Raw genomic sequence first — 21,847 nt, forward strand, 5'->3', positions numbered from 1 at the left:
GTGACCCCACTCCTGAGCATACATCCAGGAAAAAAACTATAAAAGATATACATACACCCTTATATTCATAGCAGCACTGTTTACAATAACCATGACATGGAAACAACCTAAATGTCGATCAACAGATGAATGAGTAAAGAAGATGTGGTGCATAAGTACAATGGAATACTTGCCATTTAGTCCCTAGGTTGTGTCCGACTCTTTGCAACCCCATGAACTGCAATACCCGAAGCTTCCTCTCCTTCAATCTCCTTGACTTTGCTCAAATTCATGTGCATTGAGTCCGTGATGCCATCCAACCATCTCATTCTCTGTCACCCCCGTCTCCTCTTGCCCTCAATCTTTCACAGACACTCATGTCCACAAGGCAAAGCACAGGTGGAGTTTCTCCCTCAGAAGCACACACATGTATTGCCCAAGGAAACAGCATGGGGCAGGCTTGGGGTCCAAGGGGTGCTGGAGAGAGTGGTGCATGAATCCATGGCTATATGAGCGAGACCCAGCATCAGGGTCCTTTCCAGTGAGTCAGCTCTTTGCATCATGTGGCCAAAGTATTGGAGCTTCAGCTTCAGCATCAGTCCTTCCAATGAATATTCAGGGTTAGTTTCCTTTAGGATGGACTGGTTGGATCTCCTTGCAGTCCAAGGGATTCTCAAGAGCCTTCTCCAACACTGCAGTTCAAAGGCATCAGTTCTTCAGCGCTCAGCTTTCTTTATAGTCCAGCTCTCACATCCATACATGACTACTGGAAAAACCATAGCTTTGACTAGATGGATCTTTTTCAGCAAAGTGATGTCTCTGCTTTTTAATACACTGTCTAGGTTTGTCATAGCTATTTTTCCAAGGAGCAAGCATCTTTTAATTTCAGGGCTGCAGTCACCACCTACATTGATTTTGGAGCCCAAGAAAATGAAATGTGACACTTTTTCCACATTTTCCCCATCTATTTGCCATGAAGTGATAGGACTGGATGCCATGATCTACCATGATTCCATGTATGCAATGGAATACCACTCAACTATAAAAAGAATGAAATAATGCCATTTACAGCAACATGGATGGGACCCAGAGATTATTATACTAAGTGATTCAGAAATAGAAAGCCAAATAGCATATGATACCACTTATATGCTGAATCTAAAATAGAACGCAAATGGATGCATCTGTGATAGAGAAACAGACTCACAGACATCGAGAACAGACGTGTGGTGGCCAAGGCTGGAGGGGTAGCGGAGGGATGGCTTGAGAGTTTGAAGTTAGCAGATGTGAACTGTTATTACAGACAGGATAAACGACAAGGTCCTACTGTATAGCACAGGGAGCTATATTCAATATTCTGTGATAAATTATAATGGAGAAGAATATGAAAAAGAATGTACATGTGTATAGCTGAGTCACTTTGCTGTCCAGCAGAAATCAGTACAACATTGTAAATGAACTATACTTCAATAAAATAAATACCTTTAAAAAGATTGGTGCACAGGGCTCAAGACCCCACTCAAAAGACTTCTTCTTAAGTGCAGTGTCTTACATGCGTGTCTGCTCTGGAATGACGGGCACGACCCAAAACTCTGATCTGTCAAGAAGCTGACATTTCTCTGGACAGAAGATGGTGCTGTTGTCAACGCAGTGTGCTTTTGCCATCTTTTCCATTTAGTGTCAGAGCTGCAAAGTGGAAGACGGCTACAGAAAGAAAGAAAATAGCAATCGCAGAGCGAGATTTCAGCTGGCGTCTTCAGTGAACCTCTGAGGATCAAAGAATGGGAGCAAGCTGCTTGATAGAGTCCTGATTCTTGCTTTGTGATGTCTCCCGTGAAAACCCTTCAGAGAATCTCCAAGGAGAAAATTGCCAACACAGTCTCGGTAATAGGTTTGTGTGAAGGGCAACATCTAGAAAACTCAAATTCCCCGTGGAGCTCAGTGTCAGACACCATCAGTTATTAACCCAATATTCATACTTTCTCCTCCCTTGCTCACAAAATTCCAGTTTCCTTTGAGATGACAATATGTTAACCCCTGGGGCAAGGTCTCATGCTCACAAGACCCAACCATCCTTACAGTTAGAGGCGAGGGCTAGCTCTGAGTCCCAGTCTTGGACAATGAGACTGAAGTGGAAGGTGGCTTGTGTAGTCTGGGAATGGTTTTTTTGTTTTGTTTTTGTTTTTCAAGAGATGACACTTTTCTTCTTCTTTTTTTAATTTTTAAAAATATTTATTTATTTGGCTATGCCAGGTCAGGTGCTAGTGGTAAAGAGCCTACCTGCCAATGCAGGAGATGTAAGAGATGTGGGTTCAATCCCTGGATTGAGAAGATCCCCTGTAGGAGGGCATGGCAACCCACTCCAGTGTTCTTGGCTGGAGAATCTCATGGACAGAGGAGCCTGGCGGGCTACATTCATGGGTTGTAAAGAGTCAGATACCACTGAAGTGACTTAGCATGCATGCTCTCCAGATTTTAGCTGTGACACTTGGGACCTTTAGTTTCTACATGTGAACTCTTAGTTGCGGCATGTGGGATCTAGGTCCCTAACCAGGGGTTGAACCCCAGGCTCCCTGCATTGGGAGAGCAGAGTCTTAGCCACTGGACCATCAGGAACATCCCCATCTGGGAAAGCTTTTGTTTTCTGATAAAAGAGACCATCGCTGCCTCATCCCTCCTCTACTCCTGTCTGCCTGAACGCAGTGTGTTCTCTGCATCTCCAGTTGTCATCTCCAAGCCACAAGAGAACAAGGAGCAAAGGGCAAACTCCACATGAAAGGCGCAAGGAAGGAGCCTGAGAAGGGGCCTGTGTTCCTTGGAGGTGCTCAGCCCACGCCAGCAAGTGTCCATTTCTGGGCTTACTCTTCTAGGAGAAAAATCGGCCCCTATTTGCTCAAGCTTCTTTTGTTGGTTTTTCTGTAAGTGCAGCCACGCATTCCTCCCTGCTAAGAACTCCTACCCAGTTGTGTGTTATTTAGTAGTATAAGCTCAGTTCATTTGAGCATCTTATTCTTTCCTCATAGACGAGCCTCTTTCTGACAAATAAGCACCAGCATTCCTGCCTTGAAACGCACACTGGCTGGACCAAGCCCTGCGAGTCCTTGTTGATCCAACAAAGAAGGAGGAGGCTACACGATTGGCTCTGGGCATCCGCTGGCCTTTTTCCTCTTCCTCAACTCATACTCAAGGGGCTGGTCAAGCTAAAGTTTGTAAGGACTGTCACTAGCATCTGTTGAATATGTACATGTTAGCTCTGCCTTTCTAGGAAAAAAAAAAAAAGGATTGTTACTTGTGTTGGCCTAACTCAGAGATTCTCATCTCAGGACCCAGTAGAATCATCGGGAATCTTTAATCCCTGGGAGCAGCGTGTTCACACAGAATGTCTGGGCCTCATCCCAGACTAGGGAAACCAGAAACTTCAAGTGCAAGGTGCAAGCCTCCAAAAAAAAATTTTTTTAACTGTGCCACATGGCATGTGGAATCTTAGTTCCCAGACCAGGGCTTGAACCTGTGTCCTCTACAGTGGAAACGTAAAGTCTTAATCACTGGACCTCCAGGGAAGTCCCATATGAATTTTTTAAAAAAGCTCCGCAAGAGGGTTGAGAAATGCTGGCCTTGCTCTAGCACCTAGTCACTCATTATAGATGTTCACAAGAATTACAGGAGAGAAAGGATAAAAACTTTCAGGACAAGCCATCCTTTCAACACTCAGAAAACCACCCTGCTATAGATAGATACTGTCTCATCTCCACTCGAGATGGCCTCACTCACTTGGAGATGCACAGAAGGAGAGGTAGGGGGTGCTGGGAAATTTACCAGCCTAACTATGAAAATGATGGGATATGACTGAGGTCCCCAGGAAGGACATGCCCATACTGGGCAAAATACATCTGTATCTCACCTGGGATCCCAAGGAAACTGCCTTGAAATCCATCAAACTTTCCACCAGCATACCTTTTAAAAACAATCTGAGAATCACCCTTCCTCCTATCCTTCCTTCCGTTTTTGATTTTTCTGCAAAGTGGTCCTGCGTGAGTGTGCTTCCCTGATGTAGTGATGGTAGAATTACCCAGGGGATGCTTCAGTCCACAGGCCTTGGGTATCACGGTTCCCATCAGATCCCCGAGTTTGGCAGGAAGGGAGTGCAGGACAAAGCCTGCTCATCCACTCTATTTGTGAGGCAGAATCAGAATTCTCAGGCTTTCTGTCACTGGCAGAAGCTCACTCTGCTGTGTCTGACTTAGGGAGGCAGTGGCAATATATTCAGGCACACGAGGATTCCTGTTAAATGATGAATTGTGATTCTGTATCGAGCAGCTCATCACTGCAGGAGAGGTTGAAGCCCAGGGAATTGTCGCCAGTGGAAGAGCCCTGGAGGGGCCTTGAACAGCTACATCTGCAATAAAGAAGGAGGTAAAATCCATTACTGGCTGTCTTTATTTTTCTAGCCCACTGATAAGCGATTGAACACTACAGAAAGCCCTTTACCTGCTTCTTTCAGCCAGACGTGGTCCTATTAGGCCAATCAAATTCTCACCAATAGTAACAGTGACTCAAAGAGCTTTTCCTGGAATCCTGGGAATTTCCTTTCCCTGCTGGGTGAGTAGGAGACCTAACAGAGGCTTTGGCACATAGATTTAAATGTTTATCCTGGGTTTAGAGCCAGAAAACAGTAAGTAGATATTGCTGATTCCTCATCTGGGGCTGTGACAAGGCTCCAAAGGTGAGGTCTTGAGACAGTTTTCAAGGTTGCGTGCATTGGTATCGTATGGTTGTTGTTTTTCCTGCTTCATTAAGACAGGACTGGTTTATACGGCACAGAGCAGGTGCCATCAGTGCCCCTCACCTCTGCAACATGGTTTTCAGGCTTGGTTCTGGATCTCGGGCAGGGTGGCGCTATGCTTTTTTCCTCACTTAAGTGTGTTCTCTATTGGGTTCTCTTTCTTTGTGAATGTGTACGTGTGAGGTGCGATGATTAACCTTATATGTCAAATTAGGTATCTATGGTTGAGACTAATCATTGGTATAAATTTGAGTGGGCTTCCCAGGTGGTGCTAGTTGTGAAGAACCCACCTGCTAATGAAGGAGACGGGGGTTTGATCCCTGAGTCAGGAAGATCCTCTAGAGGAGGGCATGGCACCCCACTCCAGTATTCATACCTGGAGAATCCCATGGACAGAGGCGCCTGGCAGGTTCCAGTCCATTGGGTTGCAAAGAGTCAGACATGACTGAAGCGACATAGCACACATGCACACATGCACACACGCATACTTTTGAGTAAAGCAGATGGCCTTCTCTAATGTGGGTGGGCCACACCCAATCAGGTTGAATAGACCAGCAACCACAAAACTTCAGACCCCTAAGTAAGAGGCAGCACTGCAACAGGTAGCCTTCAGACTTCATCTGCAGCGTTGGCTCTCTTGGGTGTCCCACCACCAGCCCTCACGGCAGACTTGAACTTGTCAGACTCCATAATTGTGTGAGCCAGTGCCTTAAAATAAATCTCTTTCTCTCTATATTCTCATATCCTACGGGACTGTTTCTCTGGAGAATCATGACCAATACAAATTCCCAAACATGTAAGTATGTCTGAGAACATTGTTTACTAAATGCAATGCTTATAAATTAAGAAGAAAAAGGTGTATTTGCTGAGTGTTTCAAGTTCATCTTAAAAGATTGTTGTGATTTTAAGTTGATAATCTCATATCTTTCTAATGATGGGTACTTTTATTTAAGTTCAGTGTTTTCTCATTGGCTAATAAATATTTCAGTGTTTGTGAGTCTGTAGGAAATAGGTGCTCTTTATTTAATTCTTCACAATCAACTAATCAATCAATCAAGATGAATTTATTTAGTATTCATCCACTATATGCTCCCTAAACTGCATAGTTTACAAATATCAGCATAACAAGGCAGATTTATCTCACTGCCCAGGCTTCCCGAGTGGTGCAGTGGTAAAGAATCCACCTGCCAATGTAGGAAATGCAAGAGACATGGGTTTGATCCCTGCATTGGGAAGATCCCCTGGAGTAGGAAATGGCAACCCACTCCAGTATTCTTGCCTGGAAAATTCCATGGACAGAGAAGCCTGGCGGACTACAGTATGTGGGTCCACAAAGACCGAGTGACTGAACATGCACACACATCTTGCTCCCCAAGTTAAGATAAAAAAGGGGGGGTGGGAGGAGGCAGACAGCCACTCAACCTATGGACATATAGGAGATATGCTAGGAGGAGGCTGATCTTTTCAGGGTGTATTGTTCTTTAAGGTCCTCTACCCAGAGAACAGATGAACAGACTTTGAAAAAGACCTTGCTTTCTCCTACACACACACACACACACACACACACACAGCATTCCACCCCATACCCAGCAGCAGATGGTGAGAGCAGAATCTGAATCTAACTTCAGGAGGTCAGATCCAAGAGGAGGACTTTGGTAGGCAGGTGGACAGGAGTTGGAGAGAGGAGAGTTATGAGTCAAAATGTTTAAAAGGACAAAGAAACAGTGGGAGGATGACAACTGTCAGGTTTTGCTAAATGTGCCCCCCACCTGCATGCATGCTAAGTCACTTCAGTCGTGTTAGACTGTTTGCGACCCTATGGACTGCAGTCCACCAGGCTCCTCTGTCCATGGGATTCTCCAGGCGTGAATACTGGAGTGGGTTGCCATGGCCTCCTCCAGGGGATCTTCCTGATCTTATGTCTCCTGCATTGGCAGGCACGTTCTTTACCACTAGAGCCACCTGGGAAGCCCTGATCCCATCCTGACCCACTCCCACCTAATTCCTTTTGCAACTGCAAAGGTTGCCTGCAGAGGAGATAAATAATCCTTGATCTTGTTTACATTCAATTTGAAAATCCAGGTATTGGTAAACTAGCATTAAATCTAGTACTTGAGCAACTTTGTAAATAATTAACAATTCAATAATTAATTGATCAGGCTCCGTGGGGTCTCATTTACAGCACACGAGGTCTTCATTGTGTACGTGGGCTCTTTCATGGCTGATTCACAGACTTTCTAGCTGTGACACCTGGGTTTCAGTAGTTTCAATGTGTGGGCTTAGTTGGTCTGAGGTATGTGAGATTTTAGTTCCCCAACCAGGGATGAAACCCACGTCGTCTGCATTGCAAGGCAGATTCTTAACCTCTGGACCCCCAGGGAAGTCCCTGGGCAACTTCTTTTTCTATCTATAACTGATATGATGGATACTTAATGTCCCAATGAATGGGCAGGGCCATGATTTTAACACATGATCACAGTTCTCTGTGAATACAGGTTCCCATTGGTTAGGGATTATGGCAGAGCTTGGTGTTGCTTACATTAGTGAACCTTCAGTTCAGTTCAGTTCAGTCGCTCAGTCATGTCCAACTCTGCGACCCCATGGACTGCAGCACGCCAGGCCTCCCTGTCCATCACCAACTCCTGGACTTTACTCAAACTCATGTCCATTGAGTCAGTAATGTCATCCAGCCATCTCATCCTCTGTCATCCCCTTCTCCTCCCACCTTCAATCTTTCCCAGCATCAGGGTCTTTTCAAATGACTCAGTTCTTTGCATCAGGTGGCCAAAGTATTGGAGTTTCAGCTTCAGCTTCCAATGAATATTCAGGACTGATTTCCTTTAGGATGGACTGGATGGATCTCCTTGCTGTCCAAGGGACTCTCAAGTGTCTTCTCCAACAGCACAGTTCAAAAGCATTAATTCTTTGGTGCTCAACTTTCTTTATATCCAACTCTCACATCCATACATGACTACTGGAAAAACCATAGCTTTGACTAGATGGACCTTTGTTGGCAAAGTAATGTCTCTGCTTTTTAATAAGCTGTCTAGATTGGTCATAACTTTTCTTCATGGCTGCAGTCACCATCTGCAGTGATTTTGGAGCCCCCCAAAATAAAGTGGACCTTGGATGTATGCAAATGTATTTACATTTTCTGGGGTCTTAGCACTTGTCACACCCCTGCAGATGGGACTGGCAGAAAGAGTCCACATTAATAAGGACAACTTGAAAACGGACTTGTTCACCCAGCAAATACTTGAGTACCCGCACTATGTGGAGGTCAGTGAGTAGTCCTGTCCTCTGGGAGCTTACAATCTAAAATTTTTTTTTTTTAATTAATAACTGTTATGACAAGCACTATGTACGAGAAGCAAGAGCGTGCTGAGAGCCTGCAACCAGAGGTCCCGGTCTGGTCTGGACTTCCTCATAACAGGTACGTCCGCTGATATCTAAAGAATAAGGGGAATTGACGAGTTCCCCTGGGGGAAACCCTGAGATGGGAGGGAGCAGACATAAGGCCTGTGAAAGACAAAAGAATGGCGGAACGTGGGGGAGAGACAAGGCTGGCCTGGTAGGCCAATGGACTAGATTAAGAGTTTCAGTCTTGATTCTTGATAGGAAATCACGGCAGGGCTTTTTGAGGGGAGAAGGGAATGTTGAAGGCTGTGATTTGCATGTTTTAAAAGTCTAGCCATTATGTTGAAAGAGCAGCACTACAAAAATACAGCTGAAATCATCCAAAAACTCCTTAACTCGGCGTTCCAGGCCTATTTCTTTCTCTTTTAAAATTGGGGTAAAATACACATGGGCTTCGCCAGTGGCACTAGTGGTAAAGAAAACCCGCCTGCCAATGCGGGAGACGGACTCGGGTTCAAACCCTGGGTTGGGAAGATCCCCTGGAGGAGGGCATGGTGACCCACTCTAGTATCCTTGCCTGGAGAATCCCACGGGCAGAGGAGTCTGGTGAGCTGTGGTCCCAAAGGGTCACAAAGAGTCAGACACGACTGAAGCAACTTGGCATGCACGCACACAAAACATACATAACATAAAATGTGCCCTCTTCATCATTCTTAAGTGGACAGTGCAGTGGCATCAAGTACATTCACACTGCTGTGCAATCGTCTTGCAAAACTGAAACTCTGTGCCTGCTAAACAACTCTCCCTCTTTCCACCCCGCCCCGACCCAACCTACCCCAAGCCGGCACTGTGCGTCTGTGTCCATGACTGTGACTTTCCTAAGGATCCGGTATAAGTGGAATCACGCAGTGCTTGTTGTTTTCTGACTGGCTTATTTCACCGCACAGTGTCCTCCAACTGCATCCGTACTGTAACGTGCGTCAGAATTCCCTCCCTCTTAAGGCTCAGTAATATTCCTTTGTATGGATTTAACACACTTTGTGTATCCATTCATCTATTGGCTCTTGTGAATAATGCCGCTGTGGACATGGATGTACAAATGTCTCTTTGAGTCTCCGTTTTCTTTTTTTTTAATTAATTTTTTATTGGGGTATAGTTGATCTACAGTGCTGTGTTAGTTTCAGGTGTACAGTAAAGTGATTCAGGTATGCCTATACATATATCTTCTCTTTTCAGATTCTATTGCCATATAGGTAGGTCGTTACAGAGTGTCAAGTAGAGTTTCCTTTGTTATACAGTCCATCTTTGTTGATTGTCTATTTCATATATAGCAGTGCGGATGTCAATCCCAATCTTCCAGTTTACCCCTTCCCCACTTCCCTTTCCCCTTTGGAAACCATAAGTTTATTTTCTACATTTGTGACTCTACTTCTGTTTTGTAAATAGGTTCATTTGTAGCATTTTTTGAATCCCTACTTTCAATTCTTTTGAGTATATACTGCAAAGGCTATTTCTTGAATACCTTTTACAGGAATGGCTCTACACTAAACACTATGGGGGCTTCAGTTCAGTTCAGTCACTCAGTCGTGTCCGACTCTTTGCAACCCCATGAATCGCAGCATGCCAGGCCTCCCTGTCCATCACCAACTCCCGGAGTTCACCCAGACTCACGTCCATTGAGTCGATGATGCCATCCAGCCATCTCATCCTCTGTCGTCCCCTTCTCCTCCTGCCCCCAATCCCTCCCAGCATCAGAGTCTTTTCCAATGAGTCAACTCTTCGCATGAGGTGGCCAAAGTACTGGAGTTTCAGCTTTAGCATCATTCCTTCCAAAGAAATCCCAGGGCTGATCTCCTTCAGAATGCACTGGTTGGATCTCCTTGCAGTCCAAGGGACTCTCAAGAGTCTTCTCCAATACCACAGTTCAAAATCATCAATTCTTTGGCGCTCAGCCTTCTTCACAGTCCAACTCTCACATCCATACATGACCACAGGAAAAACCATAGCCTTGACTAGACGAACTATGGGGGCTTAGAAAAATGAATATGACCCACACCGTTCTTGTCAGCCCAATGTAGACAGGAAAATGCCTCCTCTTTCTCTCTGCAGATTTTGGTGGAGAGAGGAGGCATTTGGTGAAGTAGATAAAGAAGAGGTGGCTGATGTAGTTAGAAAGACAGGGCCGGGTAAGGGTATTAGGTTAATTCAAGAAAAGGTAGTGATCATTGAAGAATTTGGGGTTTTTTGTTGTTGTTTGCTTGGCTTATTGGTTGTTTGATTTGTTTCAAGTTAAATTAAAAATAGAAAAATCTGAACTGATTTGGGGTACAGAAACATGGTTTTGGAGTTCATAAGTAGAATGAATTGGAGTGGCCTAAACTGGAGATAGAGTGCCCTGATCAGAGGATATGGCAGATGGCCCAGGTAAGAAAAAAAATCAGGGCTTTAACGAGAGTGATATCGGTGGGGATGGATAAAGACATTTTCCTTTAGAGTCTGTGTTAGTGTGTGCGTGCGTGTGTGTGTGTGTGTGTGAGTCGCTCAGTCGTGGCTAAGTCTTTGTGACCCCATGGACTGTAGTCCACCAGGCTCCTCTGTCCATGGATTTTTCTGGCAAGAATACTGGAGTGGGGTGCCATTTCTTCCTCTGGGGGATCTTCCTGACCCCAGGGATCAAACTTGGGTCCTCTGCATCGCAAGCAGATTCTTTACCGTCTGAGCCAACGGGGAAGTTAGTCATGGCCAAAGCTCATGTGCTCCTGATTGATTTCAGAATGGTCTGGTCTCCGCCCACATGGTGCTTCTCTCTCAGAACCATCAGCCTCTGTCAGAGGGAGAAAGTCTTCTTCCTTCCTTCAGTTAAGAAGCATCTCTGTCTACTCCAGCCCCTGCTTCCTTGTGGCCGGATGAAAGGCAGCCCTGGAGAGAGCCCCACACACGCAGCTATCGGGGCTATTTGGAGCAGCATCTTTGAAGGACAGATTCTCCAAGCAGGAACTCCCACTGGGCAACTCAAGAAGCCTCTGGGCAGCTCAGTCCCTTCAGCTATTTTTAGTGCGCCTTTTAGATTTAGAAACAGCAGCTTTCTGTAAAAACTCATTTTTTTCTGCTTCCTTCAGGCAGAAAATTTCAATCCCAAACCTTCACACTAAATGACACAGCGTTTGAGCATTCAGCTGGCTTTCTTCCTGCTTTGTTACCTTGCCATCATGCCTTGAAGGATGTTAAAAGCTCCAAATCTTACAGTCCCAACTCAAGCAGCAGACAATTGCAATTCATGGAGTCCTTAACCATATTACGACCATGATGGCAAGCTGAGGGGAGGGAGGGCAGTAATTGTACAGCAGTTGAGAGATATGAACCTCAATGCCCACCCACTCCCAGAAAGCTTGTACATGAACATGCTCTAAGTGGTCCTCAGATTCTGGGTTCATCCTAAAAGATTCATTTCCTTTAAAAATACTCTTGGGGAGTATGAGAAATCTAGTTTAAAAAATTCTACATTATCCTGCTCACATGGTGCCGTTAACTTTTTTTGTTTCAAATGGAGGACTTCCATGGTGATCCAGTGGTTAGTATTCTGCAATTCCACTGCAGGGACTGTGGGTTCGATCCATGGTTGGGGAATTAAGATCCCACATGCTCTGCAGCGTGTCAAAAAAAGTCTGAAAAAAATGGAGGCCTATGACAATAGAAACATCAATATTTCATTTACTTATTCTTATTTGTGGAACCCACTGCCAAGAGTCAGATGGCTAACAAGTGTCTGTAATTGGCTGCTCTCTGAAGTAAAGGACATCCATAAGTACAGGACACAGGCCAGCTACACACTTAGCTGGGAGCAGGACACAACTTTACTCTTCCAATTTTTTTTTTAATTTTTGAAAATTGTCAAATCTATGGAAAAGTTGAGTAGTACACCACTCAAAGACATCATATGGCTTTCACTTGGATTCACTGGTTGTTTATATTTTACTATATATACTTTCTCTTTTTTTTCTTTTTCTATATATATATATAGTATGTGTGAGAATTCGTGCACACACACACGCCAAGCTGTGTAAAAGTAAGCATGAGTAAACTACAAGCATGACACTCCACCCTAAATGCTTCAGTGTGTATCTTTTAAGAACAAAAAAACATTGTCCTTTATAATCCCATTGTTATGAGCACACCCAAGAATAATGACATCAATACATTAAGGGAAAGTTTTCAAAGCAGGAAAATGATGCCTCTTATCCCAATATAGAATCAACATGTGTTAAAGATTTTATTGAAGTCATGATCAGTGAGGGAACTGTTAGGATGTCACAACGAGTTCAAAAGAGAATCTAAAGAGCAGGCACATTTGTGGCTGAGGAAGGTTGAAAGGAATGAGCAAGTGGAGGCAAAGCTGGCTTCCTTGTGTCTAATGTGTGTGCGTGCATGCTCAGCCACATCCGACTCTTTGCAACCCTATGGACTGTAGCCTGCCAGGCTCCTCTGTCCGTAGGATTTTCCAGGCAACAATACTGGAGTGGGTTGCCATTTCCTCCTCCAGAGAATCTTCCCAACCCAGGGAAGAGATCGAACGGGCGTCTTTTACATCTACCCCCATTGGCAGGCGTGTTCTTTACCACTAGCGTCACCTGGGAAGCCCCTCGTTGTGTCTAAGGGAAGGATTATTTTACATTGCTCTTCATTTTCTACAACCTAATAAGCTGTAAAATAGCTCAAAGGCAATGAAAGATGCAGAGTCCCTATAGAGTCAGAATTAGATGACCCTGAGGTATATACTCACCTGGGAAACTTGTTCTATAAAGGGTCAGGTAGTAAATATTTTCAGTTTTGCAAGCCATGTGGCCTTTGGTATAACTACTCAACTCTACTGTTAAACAAAAAGTAACCATAGATAATCCAGGAAGGAATGAGTATTGCTTTGTATCAATAAAACTTTATTTATAGACCCAGGTGGCAGGCTATATCTGGCCCACTGACTGTAGTTTGCCGACCCTGCTCTAAAGAATGCTGTTTTCCACTGAAGCACAAGTTATCTCCAACAGATACAAAAATAAGATGGTCTTATCAGTTGAACTGTGTCCCCCTTAACATTCATACACTGAAATCCTAACCCCACCTCCACCCCTAGTCTCGCAGGATGGGACTGTATTTGGAGATAGAATCTTTAAAGAGGTAATTAAAACGAGGTCATTAGGGTGGGCCCTAGTCCAATATGACTGGTATCCTTGTAAGAAAGGAGATTAGGACATAGACACATTCAGAGGGAAGACCACATGAAAATACAGGGAGAAGATGGCCGTCTACAAGTTAAGGAGAGAAGCTTCAAAAGAAATTTCAAGAAAATAAATTTCTGCAGTTTCAGCCACCCCGTTTGTGGTGCTTTGTTATACAGCCACAAGAGACTACCAGAAATGAATCACTTTTAAAATAAGGCTATCTAATCATGAGTCAAGGAATAGGCTAGACTAATTTCTTGCTAAATTTGCTGTATCAAATGGATTATTTTCAAGATACAGTTGAAGGTGGAGATGGGGGAAATTTTTGATGTCAAGTGTAGAAACTAAAAAAATCATAGTTCTTTCTTAAATACTCCCTACAATGTCAATATATCAATGTTCTTCAGATGTCCTACAATAATTCTTATTTTAATTCCAGAGTTTCTCAAACTTGGAATGCCTTTTTTTTTTTTTAAAGATACAGTTCTCTTGTTTTGTAAATAAGTTCATTTGTATTATTTTTTTTTAGGTTTCACATATAAGTGATACCATATGATATTTGTCTCTGACTGACTGACTTCACTTGGTAGGATAATCTCTAGGTTCACCCATATTGTTGCAAATGGTATTGTTTCATTCTTGTTTAATGGGTGCATAGTATTCCATTGTATATATTAATATGTACCACATGTTTATCCATTCCTCCCTTGATGGACATTTACGTTGCTTCCATGTCTTGGCTATTGTAAATCGTGCTGCAATGAATATTGGGGTGCATGTATCTTTTCAAATTAGGGTTCTTTCCAGATATATGCCCAGGAGTGGGATTGCCAGATGTTTAGTTTTTTAATGATCTAAACAGACATTTCTCTAAAAAAGACATACAGATGGCTATAAAGCACATGAAAAGATGTTCAACACTGCTAATTATGCAAGGAGAGCCAACCGGTCCATTCTAAAGGAGATCAGCCCTGGGTGTTCTTTGGAAGGAATGATGCTAAAGCTGAAACTCCAGTACTTTGGCCACCTCATGCCAAGAGTTGACTCATTGGAAAAGACTCTGATGCTGGGAGGGATTGGGGGCAGGAGGAGAAGCAGACGACAGAGGATGAAATGGCTGGATAGCATCACTGACTTTATGGGCATGAGTCTGAGTGAACTCTGGGAGATGGTGATGGACAGGGAGGCCTGGCGTGCTGCGATTCACGGGGTCGCAGAGTCGGACACAACTGAGCGACTGAACTGAACTGATCTGAATTAATAGAGAAATACAAATCAAAATTACAAAGAGGTACCACCTCACACTCTTCAGAATGGCCGGCATCAAAAAGTCTACAAACAATAAATGCTGGAGAGGGTGTGGAGAAAAAGGAACCCTCCTACACTGGTTATGAGAAGATACAGTTCTGAATAATAAAACCAGTATTCTTGGAACAGGCTTTGCAAACACTAGTGTGCACAAAAAATGAAGCAGATATCCTGAGAATGTAGAGATGCTGTGAAGCAAGCCTTGGGAAATGTTGGATTCTGAAGGCCGGAGAAGAGAACCTAAGCATGCTCCAGGCAGTGGAAAGAAGGAGACTCTTGTGTCCAGGTCTGTGTGATCATGACAGAGACAGGAAGACCCGAGGACATGAGATGCTGGATGGCCCAGAGCTGAGTGCTTCCCAGGGATCATTATTTCTGTTTCTAGGAGAATCTGAGACATCAAGCATCCAGTTGTAGAAGAACAAACGGAATTTAGAACACCTGGCCCTTGGTGTCTTCCTTCAGGATCCCCTATGATCACTCCCAACAGAATTTAAAAGCCCACAATATACTCCTTTAATGGGAATACCAGACCACCTTACCTGCCTCCCGAGAAACCTGTATGCAGGTCAAGGAGCAACAGTTAGAACTGGACATGGAACAACAGAATGGTTCAAAATTGGGAAAGGAGTACATCAAAGCTGTATACTATTACCCTGCTTATTTAACTTCTATGCAGAGTACATCATGAGAAATGCTGGGCTGTAGGAAGCACAAGCTGGAATCAAGATCGCCGGGAGAAATAGCAATAACCTCAGATATGCAGATGACACCACCCTTATGGCAGAAAGTGAAGAAGAACTAAAGAGCCTCTTGATGAAAGTGAAAGAGGAGAGTGAAAAAGTTGGTTTAAAACTCAACATTCAGAAAACAAAGATCATGGCATCCAGTCCCATCACTTCATGGCAAGTAGATGGGGGAACAATGGAAACAATGAGAGACTTTATTTTCTTTGGCTCCAAAATCACTGCAGATGGTGACTGCAGCCATGAAATTAAAAGACGCTTGCTCCTTGGATGAAAAGCTCTGACCAACCTAGACAGCATATTAAAAAGCAGAGACATTACTTTGCCAACAAAGGCTCCGTTAGTCAAAGCTATGGTTTTTCCAGTAGTCAGGTATGGATGTGAGAGTTGGTCTATGAAGAAGGCTGAGTGTCAAAGAAATGTTGCTTTTGAATTGTGGTGCTAGGGAAGACGCTTGAGAATCCCTCGAACTACAAGGAGATCAAATCAGTCAATCCTAAAGGAAACCAACCCTGAGTATTCATTGGAAGAAATGATGCTGAAGCTGAAGCTGAAGCTCCAATACTTTGGCCACCTGATGCGAAGAGCCACCTCGTTAGAAAAGATCCTGATGGTGGAAAAGATCGAAGGCAGAAGGAGAAGGGGACAGCAGAGTACGAGATGGTTGGATGGTATCACCGACTCAATGGACATGAATTTGAGGAAGCTCTGAGAGAGGGAAGCCTGGCGTGCTGCAGTCCAAAGGGTCGCAAATAGTCGGACACGACTGAGCAACTGAACAACAAAAATGCTCCTTCCGTGAAATTACTGCAGATCAATGGTGTAAAAGCCCGGATGGTGCCCGCAATGTCAGCTCCTGGCCACCAGATGGCGCGCGGCATCCACAGTGCACTTGCGCGGCCTCTGCCTGCCCCAGCGCTGGCCCGGGGCCCAGAGGAAATGTGTTTGTGTGTCTCCTCTTACGGAGCGCCCTGCAACGTTTTTACACTTTAGAAAGCTCATCGGCAAAGGAGCATGTGAAACAGCACACGGCACAGCTGTGCTCTTCCTGTCCTGTCCCTCTCGGGGACACGTCAGCAGCATTTCCCCTTGTCTGTAGAATTTCAGAGCCTTCTTGCCCATTTGTTCTCAGAACTGGAGCTAGACGCAGGGAGGACTTTGCTTCCATTTTGAAACCCACAATCCTGCTGGAAAAGAAGTGGAAAAAAATATCCCAAGATTGTTTATGAGGGCAGGCACGTTGCTGGCGTGAAAACAAACTGCCAAAACTTCGTTACTCTGGTATTCTGTCAGCTAACACAGTGGGGTAGAAGATTTTGACGTCATCCCAGACCTCAGCCCCGAAGAATTAATGATGTTACTCACGCCACTGGGGCCGGGAAGAAAGACTCGCATTTTTGGGTGGTTACTGCTTGCCCAGAGCTGTGGAATGAGCTGTGAGGCTGAAGGCCAAGGGACCTGGGCCACCCATGCAGTGAAATAATCCCCTAGAAATGCGCTGCCTGGAGTGGAAATGAACAGTAATTCCAGGGCATTTACTAAATATTACGGACAGTCATTCAGGCTACAGTTGGTTGGACTCTCAACACTGCAAATCTCACATTTGGGATACATTACGCAGATACCAGGAAATAATCAAAATCAAACAATGGTCAAGTTCTGGGTCATAAGCAGTGAGGCCTCTTCTGATTTTCTGTTCCAATAGCAATGTATAATTAATAACCTAGTTTTTGACTGGAAGGGATATTTCAATACATGGGTGATGCTTTCAGAAGGGCCTCAGCGAGTCAGTGTTTATTTCGTTCTTTCTTTCTCTTTCTGAAGTAGGGCCCTGGAAGGGAAGACAAAGACAATATTCAAATATGACCTACATTTTTGACCCAATCAGAAATTTGTTTGAATCAAGACAAGCAAAACCTTGGCACCTACTCTTTGTCTGGCACCCTGTCCCATGTCTGAAAAGTACTTTATTATTTCATCTTCCTGACAACAACTTAGTATTTGGCATTGGCCCAGGTTTTCAGATGAGAAATCTAGGCTCAGAGAGGTTAAGTAGCTCTCCAGAAGTCACACAGCCTGCCAGAAGTCACACAGCCAGTAAATGTGAGAGCTAGAAAATAGACACAGGTAGTTTTGACTTGAAAGCCTGGGTTTGTTCTTCATTAAGGCATTTCATAGACTCACAGAACCTTTGAGTTGGGAGAGGTCTGGGAGGTCATTTAGATAAACCCTCTAAATCATTCAATAATCCCTTCCCCATCATTCTCCATAAGTTGTAAATACAAATGTGCCTGGAATCAGAATCTGAAGCTTGGAAAGAAATAAGAGCAAGACTTCGGAATGCAGACAGAGGGCCTAAATAAATGGAATAGATTTTGTTTCAATTTTATTTAAAATTTTTAAAAAATGGATATATACACACAAGTGGGATGGTCATAATATTCTCAAGTGCCTGTGTGCTAGAACTAAAAAGGATGCAGAGGAATGCTACTATCTCAAAACACCTTTCTGAACCAGAAAGATAACGCTCCGGTAAAGAGCTCCCCCTCTATACTGGAGACAGGTAACTGGTGGCGTGAGGGTAGGGAACTGGCCTCAGGCCACACAGCAAGTCGGTGGCTGAGCCAGAAATAGAACTGATGGCTGTGTGTCCTAGCTGTGCCCTGCCGCCTCACACTTAGTCCCTTGTCATGACCAGCCCTGTGTGAATTTGGTAAGGAAACCCAACACTGGGTTTCAGTTTTCATTACACACCGGAAACTTGGCCTGAGATCACTAAAAAGTTCACTGTGGTTTGTGAACCTTTCAAGCAGATGGAGCCAGGTTTCTGCCATGCGCCTGCCCCCGCCGATGCCAGGGGGGGATTTATGGGGCTGAGCGGGAACCAGGTACAATTCCATAGCCTCAGCAGTGCCATGTTCCAGGTACGGGCGGCCCGGGGTGACACTGCAGGCCAGGAGCCTCTGCAAATCACAGCTGCTACAGTTTCTCTCCACTCCAGCTGGGGAGAGAGAGAAAAGGAGGGAATGATTTAGGAGGTGTGCATATTCATTTGCAAACAAAGTTATGGAAGTTGCTAGTGAGATTTATATTGGTAATTAAGTGATAATGGCTGTGTAAAGCTGCTTGAGTTGGATTCCTGGAAAATACTGGAGGGACTGAGGCTCTTTTGAGAAATGTCTTATTGTTTAGCATTTTCAGAAACAATTTAGGTTTCTATAGTACTTAAAAAAAAATTATTGAATGTTGCTTTACAATGTTGTAGCTTCTGCTGTATAGCACAGAGAATTACCTACACATATGCATATATCCCCTCTCTTTTGGACTTCCTTCCCATTTAGGTCATCACAGAGCATTGAGTAGAGTTCCCTGTGCTATACCGTAGATGCTCATTAGTTATCTATTTTATGCATGCATGCTTAGTCCCTCAGTCGTGTTCAACTCTTTGAGACCGCATGGACTATATCCTGCCAGGCTCCTCTGTCCGTGGGATTCTCCAGGCAAGAATACTGGAAGGGGTAGCCATTCCCCTCTCCAGGGGATCTTCCTCACCCAGATATCAAACCCAGGTCTCCTGCATTACAGGCAGATTCTTTACCACTGAGCCACCAGGGAAGCCCATCTATCTTACACGTAGTGTCAACTGTGTATATATGTCAATCCCAATCTCCTAACTCATCCCACCCGACCTCTTGCCCCTTGGTGTCCATATGTTTGTTTTCTATGTCTGTGTCTCTATTTCTGCTTTGTAAATAAGATCATCTATATCATTTTTACAGAGTCCACATATATATATTAATATGCAGTATTTGTTTTTCTGACTTCTTCACTTTGTATGACAGTCTCTGTGTTGCTACAAATGACCCAATTTCATTCCTTTTTATGGCTGATAATGTTTCATTATTTATTTGTACCATATCTTCTTCATCCCTTCCTCTGTTGATGGATATTTAGGATGTTTCCATGTCTTGGTTATTGTAAATAATTCTGCAGTGAACACTGGGGTGCAAGTATAATCTCACTACTTGGGGTACATTATACTCATATAGCATTTTACATCCACTAACTAGTAACTCCTCAAAACACCCTTGTGAGGCAGGCCACTGGGCCAGCCTATATTGGCATATCCCAGGGATGGGCTATCCGTACATGAGGCCTGCACCTGCTCCTGTCCCAGGCCAGGGAAGGAAGGTCAAGAAGATGTCCTTCAAGTGACGTGGCCAAGTAGGGAACGTCTTGTTTTGGTTTAAACTACAAAGACCCTCCATACAACCAACTTGAAATTATCCAGTTTAATTGAGGGAATTAGGAGAACTCTGAAGAAACCAGGTTCCAAGACCATCCAAAGACCTTGCAAGAATTCAAGTTCAAACGACTATGGAAGACAGAAATGGTTCTCTTCCCTTGCTGGCTGGAAATGGTGGCCTGAATATCCATGAGGCTGGGGAAGGGGAATAAAGGAAAGTATTCTCTAAATATTCTCCAAAAAATTAAATATATTATCAAATATATATAAACACATATGACATACACTTTTATATATTATAATTATGTTTTAATTGTATATTATGAGATATATGATATGTGTTATAAATTTGTGTATATAATTTATGTCAATATAAATTATATGTAGAGAGACGTTCGCTTGTGAGAACACATGTGTGCTCTGTAATGAGTTAGATCTCTTTCAGAAAACTGGACTGAGGTGTTCTTATTTTTCTCCTTTCCCTTAATGGTGGAAGTCTAAATAAATATTCAGTTCCAGGACTAAGAGTGGAAGAAACAGTCCCCTACTTATGCTGGTTTAACTTAGTGATTTTCCAACTTCGTGACAGTTCAAAAGCAACATGCAGGACTTCCTTGGCGGTCCAGTGGTTAAGACCCCACAGTTCTACTGCAGGGAGCACGGGTTCAATACGTGCTCGGGGAACTAAGATCCTGAAAGCTGAGCAGTGCAGAAAAAAAAAACCAACAACAACAAACCAATAGGCATTCAGTAGAAAAAGAAGTTCAGATTTTGAATTGTGATCTCTCCCCAGGCTAGCGATTTGGGTCGAGACTCTCCATCCTTGCTGGTGATGCTGGGCAACGAGCAGCAGCTCCCGATCAGCCTCGTTGTCATGCGTGTTCACAGTTAATACATTTACAACCATCGAGTCCCCAGATAAGTATTTTGTTTTCCACTCTCAGTACAGTATTCAACCAATTGCATGAGCTATTCAACACTTTATCATGAAATAGGTTTCGTGTTAGATGATTTTGCTCAACTGCAGGCTCATGTAAGTCTTCTGAGCACCCTGGAGGTGGGCTGGGCTAAGATACGATGTTTGGCAGGTTAGGTGTGTAAATATAGTTTCTACTTAGAGCATTTTCAATTCCCGATGGGTTTAAAGGGGCGTGACCCCATCATGAGTCAAGGAGTACCTTTTGAATATTCAAGGTGAAGCTTGCTTATAGGAAATACTGAAAACCCCATCTTGTCACAGGTTTGTCCCCTTTCAGGGTTTTAAAATGCTCCTTCAATTCTTGCGGCCATACGAGCAGGCTTGCAGGTATATATGTTTGTAAGCTGAGGACAGGAACTTCCAAGGACTGGTTTTATTACAGTGCACCTTAATTAAGTGAAGGAGGGTCAGTGTGACTCTTCCCATCCCATCTTTGGGGTATGTATCTCTTGCTAGCATCTCTGAACAAACCCCATAGTGCAAGACTGGAGAGGGACTTCTTTTGGAGGCTGTGACAATTTGAGGAATGTTCAGTGGAAAGAGGAGGTGGTCTTGCTGGATCCTGAGGCAAACCTAGAACTAAGGTCATGGGAGAGAGGGAAAGGAGTCCAAGAATCAGAACTCAAATGAGCAGGCTGATGCCCTATAGATTTGCCCATTCAACACTTGGTAAATGCCAACATGCTCAACTGACTCAAGATGATACTCATTGTTCTCAAAATATGAAGTGAAAATTATATAAACTAATAACTGTTTCATCACACGTCTGAAAGTGTGACATGCTAATGTCCCAACAGTGACTGCCCTCAGCTCTTATGTCGTCATCCGTCAGGGTGGAAGGTGGGAGCTTTGAACATGCTTTATTAAGCTGGGGAGGGGGTCTGGGGTCCATGAGGGCACCATACAGCCCTGGGCTGATAGAAAGGATGACTGAGAGGATAAAGGCATTTGTGTCAAGGTGTTAGGAAGGATGACTGAGGTGATGAGCTGTAAAGAGAGAGAAAATTGGGGAACTGGGAAGTTATTTTGTTTTAAACAACTACTTTCTGAAGATTCATGCTCTGTTCAGAATGTTACTGCAGTACACCTTCTATTTTCGGGGGCCCCTAGACTCTGTCCTCTACAAATATAGGTCTCCTACACCCAGATGATTTAGTCCATGTTCTCATGGACTTTACTCTGCCATTTCCTGGTTGTCCTATTGTTTTCTTGGGACTAAAGCCGGAGCCCCTG

The sequence above is a fragment of the Bos indicus genome, chromosome 28, assembly GCF_029378745.1.
Source record: "Bos indicus isolate NIAB-ARS_2022 breed Sahiwal x Tharparkar chromosome 28, NIAB-ARS_B.indTharparkar_mat_pri_1.0, whole genome shotgun sequence".
Taxonomy (NCBI): domain Eukaryota; kingdom Metazoa; phylum Chordata; class Mammalia; order Artiodactyla; family Bovidae; genus Bos; species Bos indicus.